The sequence below is a fragment of the Mauremys mutica genome, unplaced genomic scaffold (assembly GCF_020497125.1).
Source record: "Mauremys mutica isolate MM-2020 ecotype Southern unplaced genomic scaffold, ASM2049712v1 Super-Scaffold_328, whole genome shotgun sequence".
Classification (NCBI taxonomy): domain Eukaryota; kingdom Metazoa; phylum Chordata; order Testudines; family Geoemydidae; genus Mauremys; species Mauremys mutica.
Window position 1 is genome coordinate 502,681 of NW_025423357.1, and position 23,600 is coordinate 526,280.

The 23,600-nt window shown below is 59.1% G+C and overlaps 1 pseudogene; it reads left to right on the plus strand.

The window, feature by feature from the left end:
* The first annotated feature begins 555 nt into the window (after positions 1–555).
* On the plus strand, positions 556–21,916 carry LOC123361558 (annotated as a pseudogene).
* Positions 21,917–23,600: the final 1,684 nt, after the last annotated feature.

A 23,600-nucleotide genomic window follows, 5' to 3' on the forward strand; every position in this document is an offset into this window, starting at 1 on the left:
AGGGATGGAAGATGATGTTAAATCTTGGGTTCAAAATTGCATCAGGTGTGCTCAGGATAAAGCCCGGCCACCACATTACCAGCCCCGTATGCACCAGAGACGAGTAGGTCCCTGGCATAGAATACAAATTGACTACATAGACAAATTGCCACGGAGCAAAGAGGGATTCCAGTACCTACTGGTAATCATAGATGCCTTCTCTGGTTGGGTAGAGGCATTCCCCACCAGAAGAACCACCACCACAGAAGCTGCAAAACGACATCTACACCAGCTCCGTGCAGCCTGTCCTGCGCCACCTGCTGGAGGGGCAGAATGCCAGTGTGCTGGCCTATGGGCGCACCGGTGCTGGTGAGTGAGGGGAAGGCTGAGCCCAGAGGCGGGGTAGCGGGCTGTGGAAGTCATTTCTTGACCCCCACCCCAGGTAAGACGCACACCATGCTGGGCAGCACAGAACAGCCAGGTGTGATCCCACGGGCGCTGCGGGATGTCCTACAAATGACACGGGAGGCGAGCCGCTGACCCGGGGCTGAGGAGTGGGACTTCTCCAGGTAGGACATGGAGATGGAGATCTACCAGGAGAAGGCAAGTATGGGAGTGGGGAGGACAGGACTAGGGGTGGGGGAAGAATTGTCCAGCCAGCTGCTGGACCCACTGTTGCAGATCCACAGGATGGGTACTAAGACCCCAGCTTTGGAGCAGTCTCTGGGAGGGCCCCCTTCATTGAGCCAGACTACCAAGGGCTCCAAATCTTCTTCTTCTATGGGAAGCCACAGGCCCTGCCACCTCCTTAGGCTGGAGGAGCCTGCCGCCCCCTGAGTCCCGCAGAGACCCCAGAGGAGACTTGCACCATCTCCGGCAGCATTTGCAGAGCCACGCAGCCAGCGCTGGTAACAATGGGTTCATTAGCCGGCCAGACAGTGGGGCAAATCCTTGGTTAGCCAGAGAGGGAAGTTACAGCCCAGCCCATCCTGGTCAGCCCAAGCCCTCTGCTCTGATCTCCTGTAATTGGTTGAGCTGGGGCTCGACCCTCCTCACAGCCGGAGGGGAGCCACACCGACTCACTCCTCGTCTCCTGTTGAACCGGCTGAATGACAGTCAACAGGGTTAGAAAGCTCAGGCCCTCTGGTGCAGGGGCTGAGCAACGATCAGTACAATGAGGTCAGGCCCTCGGTGGCAGGGCTGGGCAGTAAACAGTACAATAGGCTCAGGCACAAAGAGGCTGAGCAGAGAAGACAAATGGAGTTAAAAGAGAAAGAACTGGAAATCCAGAAGCAGGCTCTGGAATTAGAAAAGGCTAAGCAGAATGATCCAACCAATCCAAACCCTCTTCCACCTACTGATCATCCTTCTCGGAAAAGAGTTCCCGCCTACAGGACAGGTGAGGACGTTGAGGCCTTCTTAGAAAACTTTGAAAGGGCCTGCATTGGGTACAGCATCCCTGAAAACCAGTACATGGTAGAGCTGAGGTCACAGCTCTGCGGAGACTTATCCGAGGTGGCAGCTGAAATGCCTAAGGACAAAATGAACGACTATAAACTCTTCCTAACCAAGGCCAGATACAGAATGGGCATAACCCCTGATCATGCCCGTCAGTGTTTCAGAGCCCAGAAATGGAAACCAGAGGTGTCATTTCCAAAACATGCCCACCACCTTGAAAAGCAGTATTTTTCCTGGTTATCGGGAGCCAATGTTAAATCCGTGGACGAACTAAACCTCCTGATACTGATGGAACAGTTCTTGGATGGTGTTCCTGAGGACATTACACGCTACATACAAGATGGAAAACCAAAAAAATCTCACTGAGGCAGGGGAGATTGGAGCCAAATGGATGGCTGTGGCAGAAAAGAAAAAAGCTACCACCCAGGGGAGCGAATCTAACAAGGGACAAACGGACAATAAATCCTACCACAGGGGGCCAATCAAGACCCCAGCTGCAACCCAAGTAAAACCTCAAACCACCTACAGTCCCACCTCACCAGTCTCCAGCAACCCACCTCGGCCCAGTGACCTGTCAGATGGGCGATGTTTTAAATGTAACGAACTGCAACACATAAAGGCCAAATGCCCCAAGAACCCCCATCGAGTACAGTCCATTACACCATCACTACACCAAGGATCCCCAGGCCCGGATGTCTCAAATACCCCCGAAGCGCAGGGAAACCTTGAGAGTGGGCGGGAAGAAGTTTACGGCATGGAGAGACACCACAGCGAGCGTGTCAGTTATCCACCAGTCCTTAGTGGACCCGAAATTTATCAACCCAGAGGTCAAAATCACAATTTCTCCATTCATGTCAAAATCTGTAATATTACCTACAGCTGAATTGCCTGTCCAGTACAAGGGCTGGCCAAGAGGGGGGGAGTGGTCACCCGCAGCCAAGCCAAACGAGCAGGCACTCCCATCCCTGTTCCAGAGCCATCCACCAGGACCCCGGCGGTGTTACCAGAGACCCAGACAGAGGTGGTGGAACCGGATCCCATGCCAACTACAGCAGCCATAGTACATCCAGTCCCAGGACCGGAACTGGAAGAGCAACCAGCGGCAGAACCAGTGCCAGGGGACGCCAACGGGCCTGAACTGGCAGAAGCAGCAGACAACCCTACCCAAGAGGCTCAGCCGGAGCCTGAAATAACACCTAGTGCACCAGCGGAGAGCGGTCCACAGTCAAGGGAAACAACCTCATCACGTACATCGCTTCCAGAGGGATCAAGCCCAAGTCCACAGTCTACGGAGGAACTGGTGTCTCCAGCCTCAAGGGAACAGTTCCAGACTGAGCAGGAAGCCGATGACGGCCTTAAAAAAGCATGGGCGGCGGCACGGAGCGACCCACCGCCTCTCAGCTCTACTAACCGATCCCGGTTCATTATATAAAAGTCCTTGTTTGACAAAGAGCTTCTTTCTGGTGGACACCAGGAAGACTGGCATCCTCAAAAATGGTTGGTGGTTCCAACTAAGTACCGGGAAAAGCTCTTATGCTTAGCCCATGATCATCCCAGTGGCCATTCTGGGGTGAACAGAAGCAAGGACAGGTTGGGAAGGTCCTTCAACTGGGAGGGGATGGCCAAGGCCGTTGCCAAGTATGTCCGGTCTTGTGAGGTATGCCAAAAGGTAGGAAAACCCCAAGACCAGGTCAAGGCCCCTCTCCAGCCACTTCCCATAATTGAGGTCCCATTTCAGCGAGTAGCTGTGGATATTATGGGTCCTTTCCCAAAGACGACCCCCAGAGGAAAGCAGTACATACTGACTTTTGTGGACTTTGCTACCAGATGGCTGGAAGCAGTAGCTCTAGGCAACATCAGGGCTAAAACTGTGTGCCAGGCCTTAACTGACATTTTTACCAGGGTAGGTTGGCCCTCCGACATTCTTACAGATTCGGGAACAAATTTCCAGTCAGGGACCATGAAAGACCTGTGGGAAGCTCATGGGGTGCATCACTTGGTTGCCACCCTGTAACACCACCAAACTAATGGCCTGGTGGAGAGGTTTAACGGAACTTTGGGGGCCATGATCCGTAAATTCGTGAATCAACACTCCAATAATTGGGATCTAGTGTTGCAGCAGTTGCTTTTTGCCTACAGGGCTGTACCATATCCCAGTTTAGGATTCTCACCATTTGAGCTTGTGTATGGCCATGAGGTTAAGGGGCCATTACAGTTGGTGAAGCAACAATGGGAGGAGTTTACGCCTTCTCCAGGAACTAACATTCTGGACTTTGTAAGCAACCTGAGCTGATAACCAAAACAAAACCAAGGAAAAATTACTATAGGAAGAAGCGCTCCTTAAGGACAAGAACAATGAGGGGGAAGCACCTGCCTGCAGCACCGGTCACCTGGGATGTCACAGCCACCCGCACTTACCCCCAGCTACTCCCCACAGGGGGGCAACGAGACATGGTCTCAGCCCACACTGGAGGCACAGGGCAGCCCCCCCCCCGCCAGGCCCTGGGACTGGGCTAGGCCCAGGCTCTCAGGGCTCCCCAGCCCTGGCCTGGGGGGCAGGATCCAGCAGCTCCAGCTCCCTGCTCAGAAAAAAAAAAAGGACCCAGGCATCCTGCCCCACCCACCACCTCAGTCACTTGGGGGGGGGGGGCGCAGAGCCCCAGCAGCACAGCGCGCACCCAGGCCGGGGAATGGCGCCCCTCCCCCGCAAGTACTAACCGTCCCCCAGCCCGGGCAGCATTCCCCGCAGAGACCTCCAGAGCACAGAGAGGGCGGCTAGAGCGGCAAGCACCACCCGAGCCTCCGGACGCGTCAAGCGAGCCGCTCACTCTCCGGCACGTGACGCGCCCCCCACCCATCGAGCTCATCGGAGGGAGCAGCTGGAGGGGCACTGGGAGGGGCAGGGCATCGGGAAGGGGAGGGGGAGGGAGCGGTAGAGGGAGGGGAGGAGCCTGAAAGCTGTGGGGGGGCCATGGGGGGCAGAGAGCAGCAGGTTCACCCCATAGCTCAACTTGGGGAGTGGAGTGGGGGGAAGCCCATCTAGCAGTCTTCTAACTTCCCTCCCCCCAGCAGTGAGCTCCCCCCCCCCCGCCAGCTCCCCCAACCCCATGTGGTGGACATCATGCTGTCCCAGCAGAAAGCCAGCCTGGCCGAGCCCCGCCGTGCCAGCGCCCCAGCCCACGTGCGAGTGTGCGTCCGCCTGCGCCCCTGCAGCCAGGGGGACCCCTGCATCCGCGGCCTGGATTCCCGTTCTGTGCAGATCATGAATTGGAGGAACAAGATGGAGACTCTACAGTACGAGTAAGTGGGGTGGGGTGTCCCCGAGTGGGGTGTCTCCAGCTGGGGATGCCCCTGGGCTGAGCTCCTCCCTTGCCATCACAGGATGCCCTACCCTGTTCTCCAGGTTCGACACCTTCTATGGTGATTGAGCCACCCAGAATGACATCTACACCAGCTCCGTGCGGCCTGTCCTGTGCCATCTGCTGGAGAGGCAGAATGCCAGTGTGCTGGCCTATGGACGCACCGGTGCTGGTGAGTGTGGGGGAGGCTGAGCCCAGAGGTGGGGCAGGGGGCTGTGGAAGTTGAGGAAGTCATTTCTTGCCCCCCACCCCAGGTAAGACGCACACCATGCTGGGCAGCACAGAACAGCCAGGTGTGATCCCACGGGCGCTGCGGGATGTCCTGCTAATGACACGGGAGGCGAGCCGCTGACCCGGGGCTGAGGAGTGGGACTTCTCCGTCTCCATGTCCTACCTGGAGATCTACCAGGAGAAGGCAAGTATGGGAGTGGGGAGGACAGGACTAGGGGTGGGGGAAGAATTGTCCAGCCAGCTGCTGGACCCACTGTTGCAGATCCACAGGACGGGTACTAAGACCCCAGCTTTGGAGCAGTCTCTGGGAGGGCCCCCTTCATTGAGCCAGACTCCCAAGGGGTCCAAATCTTCTAGGGGAAGCCACAGGCCCCACCACCTCCTTAGGCTGGAGGAGCCTGCCGCCCCTTGAGTCCCGCTGAGACCCCAGAGGAGACTTGTACCATCTCCTGCAGCATTTGCAGAGCCTCGCAGCCAGCGCTGGTAACAATGGGTTCATTAGCCGGCTGGACAGTGGGGCAAATCCTTGGTTAGCCAGAGAGGGAAGTTACAGCCCAGCCCATCCTGGTCAGCCCAAGCCCTCTGCTCTGATCTCCTGTAATCGGTTGAGCCAGGGCTCGACCCTCCTCTCAGCCGGAGGGGAGCCACACCGACTCACTCCTTGTCTCCTGTTGAACCGGCTGAACGACAGTCAACAGGGTTAGAAAGCTCAGGCCCTTTGGTGCAGGGGCTGAGCAGCAGTCAGTTCAATGGGCTCAGGCCCTCGGTGGCAGGGCTGGGCAGTAAACAGTACAATAGGCTCAGGCACTTGGTTGCAGGGACTGCGCAGTAAACAGTACAATAGGCTCAGGCCCGTTGGAGCAGGGGTGAGCAGCCAAGAGTCACTAAGCTCAGGCCCTTCTGCTGCAGGGGCTGAGCAGTGAACTAACAGTAGACGTATAGGGCCAGGTCCCTACACCTGGGTGAGGGGGAAAACTGCCACCCACGAGTAGGGTGGCAGGGGGGACACAGGCCCACCCACTCCACTGTGTCCCAGCCCGGGGCCCTAGCAGCGGCTATCACTGCCGCTGGTCAGTGGGGTCCTGACCGCAACACACTGACATCGGGACCTCTGCCTCTGTAGCCTGACGGGGTCGGCTACCCCCGGGCTACTTTCCATTTCGCCCTCAGGGCCTACCTCGTCGGTTGCACCGGATCCAACCCAGTCAAGCTGCATAGGCTCCTCGGGACCAGGGCTTGGTGGCAGGTCTGGTAGTTCCTCCGGGAAGTCCGGCCAGGCATGCTCAGGCGGCTCCTCCGGGTAGCAGCAGGGCCAGGGACGCTCCAGCGGTCCCTCTTCATAGTGGGCGCGGGGGAGTTACAGCAGCTCCTCCGGGTACCAGTCACAGGGAGGCTCCGGTGGCTTCTCGTCATAGCAGGAACGAGGAAACTCCAGCCAGTCAGGACAGCTGCCTCCGGCCCTGGAAGACTCCCAGTCAGGAGCTCCCACAGGCACATCTGCTCCCGGCGGTGGCCGAGCTCCAACTGAGCTCTGGCGGCCGGCTTTTCTACTTCCTGTCCCGCCCCTTGACTTCCAGGGGGCGGGGACAGGTGGTGGTGGCTCCGCCTACTTGGGTGTCTGGAAGGGCACTCCCTCTGCTGGGCAGGAGGGGAGCCACACCCACTCACTACACCTCCCCTTGGCCCGGTTCAGGTGTGTCCCCAAAGCCCTCAGCAGCTGACCTTTAACCAGTGGCACCTCCGTGGCCCTGCTTCTCCAGCTGGGCAAACGCTGCCGAGAGGTGGGCTGGCCATGGTCTGCCCAGGTGACTGGGGTTGCCATTGTCTTCTCAGAAACATCACTGATGGGGCCTAAGCTCCAGACAGCTTGGAGCTATTCACACCTGTGGGCTGACAGACCTTCTCCCCACTGCGTGATGGTGCAGCATAGAGGGGAAACCGAGGCACACAGGCTTCATCAAAATATGACCCAATTCCCACCCACCAGTCCGGGTGGGGCTGGCAGGTGTATGTGGGGGGTGAACCAGGAGGGAGATGCACTGGTAGGTGTCCCCGTTTGGGGGAGGCAAGGCCCTGCACCCCCCATTTCCTGTGACTGACCATGACTCTTAGCCAGCCAGTAACAGAGAACGTTTATGAGATGAGAGGAACACAGATCAAAACAGAGCTTGTAGGTACAGACAACAGGAGCTGCCTCTGTTAGGTCCCTCTTGGGGGGGGGGCAAGGAGGCCAAGAGCCCTATCTGGGCTCCCCTCCCTTTTCCCAGCCAGCTCCAAACTGAGACTCTCCAGCCCCTCCTCTCTGGCCTTTGGGGTGTGGGGGTGCTGGGAGCCCTGACGGTCCAAGATAGGGGTGGGGGAGCTGGGATCCCTGGCAGCCTGGGGTAGGGGGGTGGGGCGGGGGGAGCCTTCCCCTGATGTTCCCCCAACTCAGGTGCTGGACCTGCCGATCCGGGAGGACCGGGACCAGAACATCCTGATCCCAGGACTGACTGAGCGGGAGCTGAGAAGCTTCAGGGACTTTGAGCGGCACTTCCTGCCGGCCAGCCGCAACCGCACGGGAGCCCCCACTCAGCTCAAGGACCGCTGGAGCCGCAGCCACGCCGTGCTGCTGGTGTGGGTGGCACGGAGCCAGCGGGCGCCCCCCCCACTGCCGCCACATGGCCAAGCTCTGCCTCGTTGACCTGGCTGGCTCCGAGGACAACCGGTGCACTGGCAACCGCGGCCTGCGGCTCAAAGAGAGCGGAGCCATCAATGCCTCCCTGCACGTGCTCAGCAAGGTCGTGGAGACCCTCAACCAGGGGCTGCCCTACGTGCCTGTATCAGGGTGGACCCTGCTCCTGCCCTGAGGGGTTTAAAAGCAGCCTGGCAGGGCTTGAGAGCTGCTGCTCTAGGCTGGGCTGATTGAGGGAGTGGTTGCAGGTGAGGCCACGCCCCAAACTGAGCAACAGCTGGTCCCTATAAAAGGCCAGGGAAGCTAGAAGCCAAGACAGTCTCTCTTTCTGCATTCAGAGAAAGAAGGGCCTGGTTGCAGGGAAGTGAGATAAGGTACCTAGGGTGAAGCAGGGCTGGGGAGGAGCTGGGGAGCTCCAGCCTAGAAAGCCCCAGGCTGTGGCCTAGCGAAGGGCCAACTGGTACTAAGGATTGCAGAGGGCAGCCCAGGGGTTAGCCAAGTTAGCAGGTCCAAACCCCTTTGTCTGTGATGAGTGGCTGATACTGCAGTCTGCCCCAGAGTGTGGGGCTAGACAATGACTGGCAGCAGCCACTACTGAGGCAAGGTGGGGCTAGAGGGTGGGGGTTCCTCAAGGAGGGGAGACTCAGAGAGAAAGGGGTTACTGCCAGGGGGCAGCACCCCATGTGAAAGGGCACCAGGTCCAGGGAGGGACACGGGGGGCCAGAAGACAGGCGGATCACTGGCCTGCAGAGGGTGCTCCAGCACTGGCCAGAGCTAATTCCTGGAGTCACCAGCAGGAGGCACCGCAGGGGGGAGTCCAACCCATCTGTACAGTGCTGTACAGCGACAGCAAGCTCACCCGCCTGCTGCAGGTGTGCCGGGGTCCTCCCAAGTGTGGGGGAGGAGTGGATGCTGGGGTCCAATCCTTGGGGGAGGGGGTGGTGTGCAGACACCAGGACGCTGCCCCGGCTCTGCTCCCACCTGCTGTTCTCCTGCAATGGAGCCGGGAGCTCTTGGGCATCAGAGGCTCAGCATCAAACCCAAACTCTCAGATGTGGGGCCTGGAGCAGAGAGAGCCAAGGGGACAAAAAACAGATACGGGGAAGGGGCAGCGCCAAATGCACAGTACCCTGCCCAGCTCTGCCAGCGTGGGGCGACTGGTGCAGGACTCCTGGGTTCTCTCTCCACTCTGGGAGGGGAGTGGGGGCTGGTGGACAGAGCAGGGTGGGCTGGGAGCTAGGACTCCTGGGTTCTCTCTCTCTACAGGACTCTCTGGGGGACTTGGCTCACAGTGTGATCATAGCAAATGTCGTCCTGGAGCTACACTTTTACTTTGACACGCTGAGCACGTGGAACGTTGCTGTCAAGTCTAAGCAGGTGGTGAACCGGCCCTTCACCCAGGAGACGCTGCAGGCCCCAGGTAAGGCAGGGCCAGGCTGGGCTCCATGGGGCTGAGGGATCAATGGGGGGAGACCCCAGCCTGGCCTCACCCTTCTCTTCCCACAGCTGCACCTCCCAAGGACCCTGGAGCTGGCAGTGAGGGTGCCGGCCCTGGAGCCAAGAACCCTCCCAAGGAGGAGCCCCCCGAGGCCGAGACCCTCAGGTGAGGGGTGGGAGCCCTGGGAAGGGGCTGTGGGGGGGGGGAGCGTGGGGGGGAGTCGCTGGGCTAATGGTCTCTTTTGTCTCCTCAGCTCCCTGCTGCCCCTGGAGCAGCTGGATCCAAGCCTGGTGCAGCGGCTGCTGGTGCTGGAGCAGCTAGAGAAGCAGTGGGGGGTGGGTGGAGGCTGCCGCTGCTCAGCATCCCCAGGCAGGAACGGGTGGCCCTGCAGCCCCAGCTGGAGGAGACGCGCCGCGAGGTGGAGGTGGGTGAGCCCCACATCCCTGAGGACTCTAGAGCCCCACCCCATAGCCTGTTCCCATAGACGGCCTGTAGTGAGTCGGCCTGGCTCCCGGCCGCACCTGAGAGAGAGGAACCAGAACAGCCACCTCAGTGGGCGGAGCCACCACCACCTGTCCCCGCCCCCATAAGTCAAGGGGCGGGACAGGAAGTATAAAGGCCCGGCCCCAAGGCTCAGTTGGATCCCGGTGGCTGGAGAGGACAGACGCTCCTGCCCGAGCTCCTGCTAGACCAAGCCTGCCCCGAGCCCGGTATCCGGAGGAGGACTGGCCGAGCCTGCCCTGAGCCCGGTATCCGGAGGAGGACTGGCCGAGCCTTCCCCGAGCCCGGTATCCGGAGGAGCTGTTGGAGCATCCCCCCGACCCGAGCCCGGTACCCCGAGGAGCTGTTGGAGCATCCCCCCGAGTCCGGAGGAGCAGCCCATGCTGAGAGCCGGCTAGCTCGGCGAGGAGCCCATGGTGTGGGACCCAGCGCCCGACCCCAGAGACGAGCAGGTACCCGAGGAGGGGGAGATGGAGTGTAGCCTGGGGGTAGCCGACCCCTGTCAGGCTGTAGGCACCGAGGTGCCCATGTCAGTGTGTTGCGGTCAGGACCCCGCTGACCAGCGGCAGTGATAGCCGCTGCTAGGGCCCCGGGCTGGGACACAGTGGAGTGGGTGGGCCTGTGTCCCCCCTGCCCCCCCACTCACGGGTGGCAGCCTCTCCGGCATAGAAGCCTACACTTACCTGTGGCTTGCTCAGCTCCTGCTGCAAGGACCTGAGCCCTGAACTATTGCTGTAGCTCAGCTCCTGCTGCAAGAACCTGAGCCCTGAACTAATGCTGTAGCTCAGCTCCTGCTACAAGGACCTGAGCCCTGGACTAATGCTGTCTGCTCAGCCCCTGCCTGAGGGTCTGAGCTAAAACTGCTGGTTGTTGCCCTGCCCTGACTGAGGGCCCGAGCTTACCTTATTGACTTTGTTATTGCTCAACTCCTGCTGCAAGGACCTGAGCCCCTTGAACTATTGTTTGTTGCCCCGCCCTGACGGAGGGTGTGGGCCTTATTGACTGCTTGCCTTTTGTTCAGCCCGCCTGAGGGGCGGAACCCCTGGACCTTCGGAGACTGATAACGAACTTAGGCCATGTAGTGAGGCGGCCTGGCTCCCAGCCGCACCTGAGAGGGCCGAGCCCCCGCACCGGACTGTTACACAGCCCCACAACGCTTCCCTGGTTCCCTCCAGCCCCCTTGTGCCTCCCCACTGACATGGCCTCCCCTGCAGAAGCTGAAGGAGAGGCAGAAGGAGCGGGAAGCCGTGGCTCTGCTGGACAAGGCCTGTCAGCCCACGCCTCTGCACCACAGCGAGGCCCCCGCCGGGGCCCAGAAACAGGGTGTGGTCCTCCCGCTGCAGCAAGGTAAGGAGGCTCAGGGCCCCAATCCTGGCCTGCTCTAACCACTAGATAGCACTCCCCTGTAGAGAACCCAGGCGTCCTGGCTCCCAGCCCTACCTATAACCACCAGACCCCACCAGTCCTGGAGGTTTTTAGGGGGTTCCAGGGCCCCCCCCAGCCCTCTCTCCAGGTTGTTGGGGTCCTGGGGGGGCTGAGGGAGTCCAGGGGGACCCCAGCTCTCTCCACGCTGTAGGGTTACTGTGGAGGCTTACGGGGTTCCAGGGGCCCCCACCCTCTCTCCATGCTGTTGGGGTTCTGGGTGGGTTAGGGGGATCAGGGGCCCCCCAGCTCTCTCCTGGCTGTAGTGGTCAATGGGGGCCTTACGGGGATTTGGGGGAAACCCCCGTCCTCTGTCTAGGCTTTAGGGTCCCTGGGGCAGCTTAGGGGTTTCAGGTGGGCCCCCCAGCATGGTCTCCAGGCTGTAGGGATCCTGGGGGGGATTAGGGGGTTTGGGGGGCTGCAGACCTCTCTCCAGGCTGTAGGGGTCCTGGAGTGGCTTAGGCGCATTTGGGGGATCCCCCCAGCCTGCTCTCCAGGCTGTAGCATTCCTCTTGGGTCTTAAGGGGTTCTGGGGGGACCCCGGCCCTCTCTCCAGGCTGTAGGGGTCCAGGGGGGGCTTAGGCAGATCAGGGGCCCCCCAGCACACTCTCCCAGCTGTAGTGGTCCCGAGGGCGCTTAGTTGGTTTCTGGGGTGCCCCAGCCCTCTCTCCAGGCTGTAGGGGTACCAGGGACGATTAAGGGGTTCCGGGGGACCCTCCAGCACTCCTTTCATGCTGTAGGGGTATAAGAGGGGGCAATGTGGGTTGCGGGGGTGGGGTATTAGGAGGGGAGGAGCCAAGAGGGGGCAGGGCAGCAGGAGGGGAGGAGCTAAGAGTGCAGGGCTAAGAGGGGGCACCCTGATTGGCTGGTGTCTGAGCAGGGGCGGGGCTAGTGCCAAATACAAACAGCCGCAGCCTGCATGAGCTGCAGCTTGTGTCAGACGGAAAGAGCTGGAGGCTGGGTGAGTGCGAGGCGAGGAAGTAGCTGGGGGGTGTGAGGTGGGGAGCGAAGATGAGGCACCAGGAGGGGACACAGGGAAGGGGCGGGCAAGGGCACTGGAGCGGGGCACCGGGAGGGAGGAGGGGGAGGGGAAGGGGCAGGGCATCTGGAGGGGGAGGGGAGGAGCCCGAAAGCTGTGGGGGGCCATGGGGGGCAGAGAGCAGCAGGTTCACCCCCTAGCTCAGCTTGGGGAGTGGAGTGGGGGGAAGCCCATTTGCAGTCTCCTAACTCTCCTCCCCCAGCCCCTGTGGTGGGCACTATGCTGTCCCAGCAGAAAGCCAGCCTGGCCGAGCCCCGCCGTGCCAGCCCCCCAGCCCACGTGCGAGTGTGCGTCCGCCTGCGCCTCCTCCCTTGCCATCACAGCATGCCCTACCCTGTTCTCCAGGTTCGACACCTTCTATGGTGATCAAGCCACCCAGAATGACATCTACACCAGCTCCGTGCGGCCTATGCTGTGCCACCTGCTGGAGGGGCACAACGCCAGTGTGCTGGCCTATGGACGCACCAGTGCTGGTGAGTGAGGGGGAGGCTGAGCCCAGAGGCGGGGCAGGGGGCTGTGGAAGTTGAGGAAGTCATTTCTTGCCCCCCACCCCAGGTAAGATGCACACCATGCTGGGCAGCACTGAACAGCCAGGTGTGATCCCACGGGCGCTGCGGGATGTCCTGCAAATGACACGGGAGGCGAGCCGCTCAGCCGGGGCTGAGGAGTGGGACTTCTCCGTCTCCATGTCCTACCTGGAGATCTACCAGGAGAAGGCAAGTATGGGAGTGGGGAGGACAGGACTAGGGGTGGGGGAAGAATTGTCCAGCCAGCTGCTGGACCCACTGTTGCAGATCCCCAGGACGGGTATTAAGATCCCAGCTTTGGAGCAGTTTCTGGGAGGGCCCCCTTCATTGAGCCAGACTCCCAAGGGGTCTAAATCTTCTTCTAGGGGAAGCCACAGGCCCCGCCACCTCCTTAGGGGGCGGCAGTCTCCTCCAGCCTGAGTCCCGCTGAGACCCCAGAGGAGACTTGTACCGTCTCCGGAAGCATTTGCAGAGCCACGCAGCCAGCGCTGGTAACAATGGGTTCATTAGCCGGCTGGACAGTGGGGCAAATCCTTGGTTAGCCCGAGAGGGAAGTTACAACCCAGCCCATCCTGGTCAGCCCGAGCCCCCTGCTCTGACCTCCCCTTGGCCCGGTTCAGGTGTGTCCCCAAAGCCCTCAGCAGCTGACCTTTAACCAGAGGCACCTCCCTGGTCCTGCTTCTCCAGCTGGGCAAACGCTGCCGAGAGGTGGGCCGGCCATGGTCTGCCCAGGTGACTGGGGTTGCCATTGTCTTCTCAGAAACACCACTGATGGGGCCTAAGCTCCTGACAGCTTGGAGCCATTCACACCCGTGGGCCGACAGACCTTCTCCCCACTGTGTGATGGTGCAGCATAGAGGGGAAACCGAGGCACACAGGCTTCATCAAAATATGACCCAATTCCCACCCACCAGTCTGGGTGGGGCTGGCAGGTGTATGTGGGGGGTGAACCAGGAGGGAGAGGCACTGGTAGGTGTCCCCGTTTGGGGGAGACAAGGCCCTGCACCCCCCATTTCCTGCGATTGACCATGACTCTCAGCCAGCCAGTAACAGAGAACGTTTATGAGATGAGAGGATCACAGTTCAAAACAGAGCTTGTAGGTACAGACAACAGGAGCTGCCTCAGTTAGGCCCATCTTGGGGGGGGGGGGGGGCAAGGAGGCCAAGAGCCGTATCTCGGCTCCTCTCCATTTTCCCAGCCAGCTCCAAACTGAGACTCTCCAGCCCCTCCTCTCTGGCCTTTGGGGTGTGGGGGGACTGGGAGCCCTGGCGGCCTGGGATAGGGGGTGGGGCAGAGGGAGCCAGGGTGGGGGGCAGTGGGAGTCTTCCCCGATGTTCCCCCGACTCAGGTGCTGGATCCGTCCCAGCAGGACCTGCCGATCCGGGAGGACCGGGACCAGAACATCCTGATCCCGGGGCTGACTGAGCAGGAGCTGAGAAGCTTCAGGGACTTTGAGCGGCACTTCCTGCCGGCCAGCCACAACCGCACGAGAGCCCCCACTCTGCTCAAGGACCGCTCGAGCCACAGCCACGCCGTGCTGCTGGTGTGGGTGCCACGGAGCCAGTGGGCACCCCCCACTGCCACCACGTGGCCAAGCTCTGCCTCGTTGACCTGGCTGGCTCCGAGGACAACCGGTGCACCTGCAACCGCGGCCTGTGGCTCAAGGAGAGCGGCGCCATCAATGCTTCCCTGCACGTGCTCAGCAAGGTCGTGGAGGCCCTCAACCAGGGGCTGCCCTACGTGCCGTACCGTGAGAGCAAGCTCACCGCCTGCTGCAGGTGTGCCGGGGTCCTCCTGAGGGCAGGGGAGGAACGGATGCTGGGGTCCAATCCTGGGGGGGGGGGGGTGGTGCAGACACCAGGACGCTGTCCCAGCTCTGCTCCCACCTGCTGTTCTCCTGCAATGGAGCCGGGAGCTCTTGGGCATCAGAGGCTCAGCATCAAACTCTCAGGTGTGGGGCCTGGAGCAGAGAGAGCCAAGGGGACAAAAACCAGATACGGGGAAGGGGCAGCGCCAGATGCACAGTCCCCTGCCCAGCTCTGCCAGCGTGGGGGGACTGGTGCAGGACTCTTGGGTTCTCTCCCGGCTCTGGAAGGGGAGTGGGGGCTGGTGGGTTAGACCGGGGGCAGCAGGCAGGCACTAATGAACATCTGCTCCCCCCCTCCGTGTTTCAGCCAGAGCCATGGCAGAAGGTGCCACTCACCTGCTGGAGGTTTGCCATCAAACTCTCCAACTTCCTGAAGGAAGTCGAGCACGAGCACTTGGCCTGGCTGCGGGAAATTGAGGAGGAGGCCAGGAAGATGTTCGATAGGTAGGACCATCTGGGTGGCAGAAGGGCTCGTTCACAGGCTGTTCTGTCTCTCTCAGCGGTCAGTACTATGGGTCCTTCTGACGTGTGCCACAGGCATCTCCTGAGTCTGGAGCCTATCTGTGCAAATGCGCACCTGTGAAAAGCAGCCTTTGCTTGATGTTTTCCTCCTACTGTTTTATAGGACTAGCCAGTGGGAACTTTTAACCATAGCAATGGAGAGTTCTTGGGGATTGGTTTATAAGGCCAGTCTCAGTGAGATTTAAAACGATTGGCTACTGGGGAGCCTGGCTTTTCCAGATGACACTATAGTAAGTGGAGGCAAAAAGAAATATTAGTGATTTACCTTATCTGTATGCTGGGCAGTTTGTTTTAGCCTGTAGTGTTCAGTGTCTGTGGTCTTGCTAGAATGTCCCCAAGCTGCTGATCAGAAAGACTTCATAGAATCATAGAATCTCAGGGTTGGAAGGGACCTCAGGAGGTCATCTAGTCCACCCCCCTGCTCAAAACAGGACCAAACCCAACTAAATCATCCCAGCCAGGGCTTTGTCAAGCCTGACCTTAAAGACCTCTAAGGATGGAGATTCCACCACCTCCCTAGGTATCTTAGCCTTATTCATTACAGTGGGGACAAGGCCAAGTGATGCCATAACAGGCTGCTGCTAAGGGTTGAACAGCATCATGTTCAGTCAAGGAAATAAAGTCCTTCTCTTGTTCTGTTTTTTGAACAGCAACATAAGTGCTGAACCTGAGCTGATACCCAAAACAACACCAAGGAGAAAATCCCGCAGGAAGAAGCGCTCCGTAAGAGAGAAGGACGAGAACAACCAGGGGGAAGCTGGTGTTCATAAGCACCTGCCTGCAGCACCATTCACCTGGGAGGTCACAGCCACCCGCACTTACCCCCAGCTACTCCCCACAGGGACAACGAGACATTGTCTCAGCCCACACTGGAGGCACAGGGCACCCCCCCCTGCCAGGCCCTGGGGCTGGGCTACGCCCAGGCTCTCAGGGCTCCCCAGCCCTGGCCTGGGGGGCAGGATCCAGCAGCTCCAGCTCCCTGCTCAGGAGGAAAAAGGACCCAGGCATCCTGCCCCACCCACCGCCTCAGTCACTGGTGGGGCGGGGCACAGAACCCCAGCAGCACAGCGCGCACCCAGGCTGGGGAATGGCGCCCCTCCCCCGCAAGTACTAACCGTCCCCCAGCCCGGGCAGCATTCCCCGCAAAGACCTCCAGACCACAGAGAGAGCGGCAAGCAACACCCAAGCCTCCGGACGTGTCAAGCGAGCCGCCCATCGAGGTCGTCCGAGATCGCACCAATCGCCATGCGCCCTGCCAGGTGGGTTGAGCTAGAACCGGGGGCAGGTCGGAGTGTGCCGGGCCGGAGGGCGGGGGGTGAGGAGACAGGTGAACAGGGGGGCAGACAGCAGGAGATGAGCGGGTGGGCAGCCAGGAGAGCAGTGTCAGGGGGGTGGGAGAGGGAGGAGGGGGCAGGCGGGCAAGCGAAGGGCGAGGATGAGCGGGGGGAGGGGTGCCGGGCGGGGGGTGAGGAGACGGAGCAGGGAGGGGAGCAACGGGGAGGAATATGGGGGGGGTGAGGAGACAAGCCGGGAGCAGGCTGATTTTGTCCTGGGCCCTACACCCCCCTAGGGACAGCCTTGCCAGTGGCCTCTAGTTCCCTCATCCTGGCAGCACATTGCGCCTGGGACGTGTGCGAGGGGAACTGAGCGCTCTGCGTTGATTTATCCATGTGCTGTCGGGGGCTCACTGCTGTAATTGGGAGCCCGTTCTAGTCTGCCTCAACGAGAAGCAGGGAGGCCCCAATTCAAACCTTTGAGAGACCCTTTGGGTGGAAAGTAGGGCCAATGGGGGATCTTGGGGTGTGATGTGGGCAGAGGATAACCTAGGACATCACCTGTTCCCTTATCTCATGCTGAAGTCTAGCACTGCTGCTGGCTAGTGACAGTCGAACTTCTGTGGTGAATGCAGCATAGAAATGGCAGACAGTGTTGCTTGCCCAACTGCACCCTATGCAATAACATACTCATCTTGGGGTAATGCTTCTGACACACAAGAAGTGCCCCACAGTTCCTCTCCTGCTCCTAGAAAATGGGGTGGCTGAATCAGCACTGCTGCTTTGTCTCTCCCATTGCAGCGGGGCTGACCACCTTGCTGAGCCACTGTTTTACTGGGGCCCTTTGTGTCCTCTTCCAGGGAGGTTGGTATTGGCTCTGGTTGCAACTGCAAGTGCCCTGGTGTGTTGTTTCTGGCTGCCTACGGCCACCCAGACTGCACCAGAAAGGAGCCCAAGCAGATGGGTATAATCTGAGCTTCCCTTCCATTGCAGGAGAAGGACCGGCAGCGGCTGGAGAGCCTGAGGAGGAAACAGGAAGCCGAGCAACAGCGAAAACAAAAGCTGGAGGAGGAAAAGAGACAGCGCCCGGAGGAGATGAAACTGTGAGTAGCTGTCCCTCCAGCCGCTCCATCTCTGGCTCATCTCAGAATTGCTTCTAACTGGCTCTCTGCGTATCCTACAGGAAACGGGAAGCGTGTCTGCGCAAGGTGCTGCAGGCTCGGGAGCGGTGGAGCAGATGGAGGAGGAGAAGAAAAGGCGGATTGAGCAGAAACTTGCTCAATTTGATGAGAAGAGTGAGAAGGTAAGTGGGCTCAATCTGACCATGGAGCCTCTTGAGACAATGGTTTCTTATGGGAGTGGGTAGGGTGGAGAAGGGGTCATCTCACTCTGGGACATGTCCTCTCTTGTATAGGGGCAAAGGGGACTGACATTGCTCAGACCCAGGGAACCAATGGGGAAATCTTTCATTAAAGGTCTGACTTGAACCTTGGGGCTAAGGGGGTTTGAGTTCCTGCTTTGTTTTGGGGTTATAGCTAATCCTGACAGGAGTTTCTGTTGGCTGGAATGATGAGGGAGAATGCAGGGGAAGGTGCATTTAGGTCAGCAGAGACTCCTTTGTCAATTAGTACCCCGTCTGGTTAATAGCCCAAAAAATGTGCGCAAAGAAACCATCTCCCCCGTCAGCCTGCTGTGCCTGAGGGTCTGAGGCTATTACAAATAGGGCAGGGCAGTTCAGATAGGTATGAAGAGCCAGAGCAGCCTTGTCTGTGGAGCCTGCTCTCTTCCGTCCCCTTTGCCACCCTGGGCCATGTTCCCTCTTAGGAAACCCTTAATTTGAACCAGATGGAAACTGGCTTACCCTTGGCCTTTGGTTTGCAATGCAGCTGCCAGAGTCTCTGCTAAGTGACACTCATTCTATTTCAGATATGCTCTGTGAGTTCTGCAGAGCTTCTCCTCATGTGAACTGTCCCAGGTGTTGCTGGACTCACTGCACTGGGTGCTGCCTGCCTTTAAGATAAGATAGCACCCAGAGGCTCCAATTGGGATCGGAATCCCATTGAGCAAACCCAGGGGAAGACGAGGTCACTGCCCCAAAGAGCTTATGCTCCAAGAAATATGCACGGACCCCACTGGGCCTCTAGACTCTCTCGTACAGGGATGGGCATCTTTTACCCTTTGGGGAGAGATGTCCCTGACTCCCCGATGAGCTTGATGTGCCAGAGAGGATGTAATACATATAGGGGAGTTGTCCCATGTGCAACAGCAAGGTCCAGACCGGATGTGTATGTGTGACTGTCTCAGGTGCGGGAGGAGAGGCTGGCAGAGGAAAAGGTAAAGAAGAAGGTAGCTGCCAAGAAGTTGGGAGATGTTGAGGCCCGGCGTAGACAAGAGGAGGAGGCCAGAAAGCAGAAAGCACTGCAGCTGGTGAGCTGTGCTGGGGTCCTGTACGCAGGAAGGAAAGGATTGGGCTGGGGGAATGGGTGTGGTGGGACAGTGCTGCACTCTGCTCTATACATGGCAGGGGAGCAGCCAGAGTAACACTGATCTGTCACAGTCCCTGTATGTGGGGAGGAGGCCAGGACTATACAGTGAGTAGCTGAGGGAGAATTTGCCTACAGGAGGGAAAAGTCTTCCATCCCCCAAGGTCCCTCGGGTCCCTTTGGGACTCCTTGTTGCCACCCCATCCTTCCCTTCACTACAGACCGGTTTCTGTGCTTTTCATGAGTTTCTAACCGTTTCTTCCACATGGTCCATGAGCTGCTTCATTCTTCTCCGCCTCCTCAAAAGTCAGTGGTTTGGGGAGGTCAGTGCTTGTTAATCCATCTTCCCCAGTTCCTGGGATAGGCAGGATGTCAATGGGGAGATCTCAGATGTCAGATAATCTATAAAGAATCTCAACTGCAATGAACAGAGGATCAGAACTCAGGAACCACTGTGATCCTGGGGCTGAGGGCCATTGACGTTCAGGGTGATAGAGCTGAGACCTAGTAGGGGTATCACTCTCCGGTGCCAGTGGGATGGGCAGAGCTAAGCAAGTGATTGTGCATCTCAAAGGGAAGCAGAAACTACACTGAAAGCTTCAGTCCATCAATGCTGTAGTAATGAGCTTCAGAAAGGCATCAGGCAGGCTGACCCTCCTGCTTTTCTGCATATCCCCCTCTTCCCTTGCAAGGTGGAGGTAACTGCTTCCTTTTGCTTGACAGGAGGAGGAGGAGTACTGACACAAGGAGCGAATGCAGGAGAAGAGGAAGAGCGAGCAAGGAAAATTGCAGAGCAGAGACAGGCGGAACAAGAGAGGGAGAAGCAGCTGGCAGCAGAGAGAGAACTTGAGGAGAAGAAGAAGAAGGAGGAACAGGAGAGGATTCAGGCAGAGAGGTGAAAAATGACCCTCCATGTCCTGAAGCTTCTGCCGTGACTCTGTAGAGAAGAGCAGAGGCTGAATGGCCCAGTGAAAGGGCCTGGCAAAGCCCTATATTCTGTCAGCACAGCCCTGGAGTGGAGGATGAGCGATGAACAGCCAGGAAGAAGTTCTGGGCCCCATAGTGGGAGATATGCACTGGGCAGCTGGTGAAGGCCCTGGACACGGGGGGTGAAGGAGGAAGTTCAATAGGCATCATGGGGGAGATGCAGTCTGCACACTTCTTTCTGAGCGTGACCTGGTGTGTTTCATTGGTTCCCAGAGAACGTGAGCGGCAGGAGAAGGAGAAGGTGGCTCGCCTACAGAGGGAGCTGATGGCAGCTAGAGAGAAGGAGCGGCTCCAAAAGGAGATGGAAGAAAACGAGAAGAAACGGGTAAGGAGACTCAACGTGTATCTGGCTGCAGCAGCCATTATAACAAGTGCCGTCTCCAGCAGCAGCAACTTGGCCACCAGCCTCAGGTGGGCTGTGGTGCTCCTGGAATAAATTGTCATAGAGTTTAATTGCTGGGAGAGTCCTAGCTCTCCTGTCCATTACAGGCAGTGCTGCTTGTTCCCTGTAGAAGCTGGAAGCCCACCCATGCCACGGCACTCTGTCTCCTAGCAACTGATGGCCTGGGCCCCTCCTCTGCAAAGGTGCCAACTGAAGGTGTGGGAGACAGAGGTCAGGTGACCTCTTGGCCCAGGCTAAGGAGCAGAGCAGATGAGGGAGGGACTGGAGGGGGTTGTTAGGCTGGAGCTGGCTGGGGACTAGGAGTGAGGGCAGACGTGGGGGTCTGGCTCGCCAGGCCCCAGAATGGACCCGGCTGAGGGGTCCGGTTCACTGTATCTACAAGCTCTGTTTTAGACCCCGTTCCTGTCACCACATAAGCCTGTTTTACTGGCTGGCTGAGAGTCTGACTGCAAAGTGGGGGGGCAGGACCCTGTGGCTTCCCCAGGATCCCGCCGGGGCGGGCTCGCTGTGGGAAGCGCACGGAGGGGCGGAGGATGCTGAACGCTCCAAGGTCAGACCCAGGAGGTGAAGCCGTGTGAGTTTCCTGCCCTGCAGACAGTCTGCCCCAAGGGGGAGGAGGCTCCCCAAAGTTCTGACTGGCTTGGTGGGGAGCAGTTCCAGAGCATCGCCCAGTGACTCCGTGACAACCAGGCGTCCCCCTCCCCACTGTAACTACTAGACCCCACTCCCCTCCCAGAGCCAGGACGGAACCCAGGAGTCCTAGCTCCTACCCAGCTAACCCTGCCCCCTGCTCTGCAGGGCAGACCCCCGTTGGGCAGCAGGCCATGCCCAGTGGAGCCGAAGAGATCCTGGCCATACAGAGGAAGCAGGTGAGAGGGGCTGGGCACAGGGTGCTGGGGGGCAGTAGGGGTGGAAATGCGTCTTGCGGCAGAGTTGGGGGGTGGATTGCTGGGCGGGGGGGGAGCAGGGGATGGCTTGCTTGCTGGGTGGGGGGCAGAGTTGGGGGCGGCTTGCTGGGTGTGGGGGCAGAGGTGGGGGGCGTCACCCCCTGGCCCATCTCCCTCTCATAGGGCCAGGCGGCCACAGGGGCTGAGAACCAGGCCCCGGGCTGGGAGCTGGTGACGCCCCCTGACCTGGTGGCGCGGAGCCGGGAGAACCTGCTGCAGTGGCTCAACGAGGGCGATGCCAAGGAGCTGCAGGCCCTGCGCGGCACTGGGGAGAAGAGAGCCCAGCGCATCCTGGCCTGGAGACAGAAGTACGGACCCTTCAGCCAGGTACTGCCTCCCTCCTGTGGGGCGCTGGGGGGCTGGCCTGTGGGGTGCTGGGGGGCTGGCCTGCGAGGCCCTCATTCTGCCCCTCTCGCAGGTGGAGGACCTGCAGCAGGTGGAGGGGATGACAGCGGGACATGTGGCCTCTTTCCTGAAAGTGAGTGGGGGGGGGTCTACTGCTGGGGGGGCTGGGTCAGTGTCATGTTGGGCTGGGGGTGGTGCAGGAGAGGTGGGGAAGCTGTGGGGGGCCAGGGGAGTAGGATGGAAGTGGTGGGGAGTGTGGTAGGGGAACAGTGGGGCTGGAAGCTGGGGGGCTGGTGGGGGGGGAGATGGAGAAATGGGAGGGGGTGGGGTGGAAGCTGGAGGTGGGGGTGAAGGGGGGCACCGGGGTCCCACCCCTCTAACTCACTGCTCTCCCCCCAGGCAAACCTGCTGATCGCCCTGGGCTGCGACCCGTTCTCGCTCCCGCCCCCCGCTCAATAAAAGTCTGTGTGTCATTCACCCCGACGACACCTCCTCCTTCGCCTGCGCGCAGGGAACCCAGGCGTCTGGCTGCCCCCACCCCAGCATGACCATTAAGTGTCAGCCAAACATGGTGGGGGGAGGGCCCTTCCCTTTAAGTGGCTCTGCCCCTTTAAGGGGGACGGGAGGGGGGAGCGCCCTGGGGATGGTGCGGTGTGGGCTGCACGGGCAGAACCATCTCACCCGGGGGGGGGGGGAGTCAGTTACTGTCCTAGCATGTTCCTCTCATGGTACCTTCCGCCCTGTGTCGGCGTGAGGTCAATCTGAGTGGCCATTTTGTGAATAAGGGGAGGGGGTAGTTACAAGCTAAGGGGCTAGGGGAGGAAAAGGAAACGACCGTTACCACGGCGAGCACGCGCCTGGGGGCGTCAGCCAATCAGCACCTTGTTCCTCCAAGGGTCATCATGCGCACTTGGCGACTGGGTGCTGAGCGCGGAGGGTTTCACCCAATCAGAATGTGACAGTTACTAGTGACTCCCCTTAACAACTAGCAGGCGGCCAGTAGTTGGAAGCCGAAGCCTCACGTAACACAGTGACCTAAACTTTTTCACTATCTTTTCTCTTCTGCCTCAAAGCAGAGAAATCTTGCTCCAAGCCAGTTTTTACTAAGCAGCTAACAGAAGCACGGGGTTTGATACCCACCAATGAAGCGTTAACACGGCATGGTCTTTGTCTGAAAGTGTATAAAAAGCTTGCGAAACTTGTGTGCAGCAGAGATCTTTGTACCTGAGTACAGAATTCTTTTTTTTTCTGCAGAATAAAGCAATCTTTCCTTATCCCTGTCAGGCTGTTGTTGGCTCTCAGCTAGACGGACCCGATATTTCGGTAACAGTTTCTGGCAACTCCAGACGGGATTCTCCTAGCTCGGACATTGGACTCCGGACGGCTGCAGCGAACTGGGAATGGCACCAACGGGGTGATAGGGATTTTAAGGGGTCCCGCTTGCCCCAGACTGTGTCCCGCTTGCCCCAAGCTGAGTTAGCTGCCAGTCCCCCACCCATAGGGTCAGAAGCAGACTGCGTCCTAACCCCTGCCTTTCAGGCCCAGGCCTGTTAGCAAAACCCAATTGCTATATAGAACAAAGGTTAATTTCTGCAAAAGTTGTTTGTCTGTATAAGGGGCACGGTGGGGGGCGGTGGTGATGAAGAAACCAGAGAAAGGGGAACGGAGGGAAGCTCAGCTAGAATGCGACAAGAGCCTTATCCAATGCAACCGCAAAGGAGGGGTCTTACAGGCAGGCAGACTACCAACGAAAACCACATTTGGGACAATAACAGGAAAAACTCTAGATGGTGAGGGGTAGTGACAGGTTCGCTAAAAGTAAGAAAGTATGCCAAATAAGGAGTTAACGTATAATGTGTGTGATGTGTAATTATGCTTTGTGGTTTTAGCCTTTATAAGCTTGGTGAAAATCTGTTAAAGACAAGGCAGCTACCGCCACCTTCTTTGTGTGGGGCCATGTTGACCTTCCCTTTATGCATATCGGTATTTTAATAAAGGTGCCTCAGTATGTCTGACCCAAAATCAACGGTGTGGTCAATTTTTCCACGACAGGGGTGTTTGGCCCCTCTTTCTCTGCTTCACCGCGGCCCCTGGGGTTCGTGTTCTGATAAGGTGAGCCCTAATAGGATAAGGAAACACTATC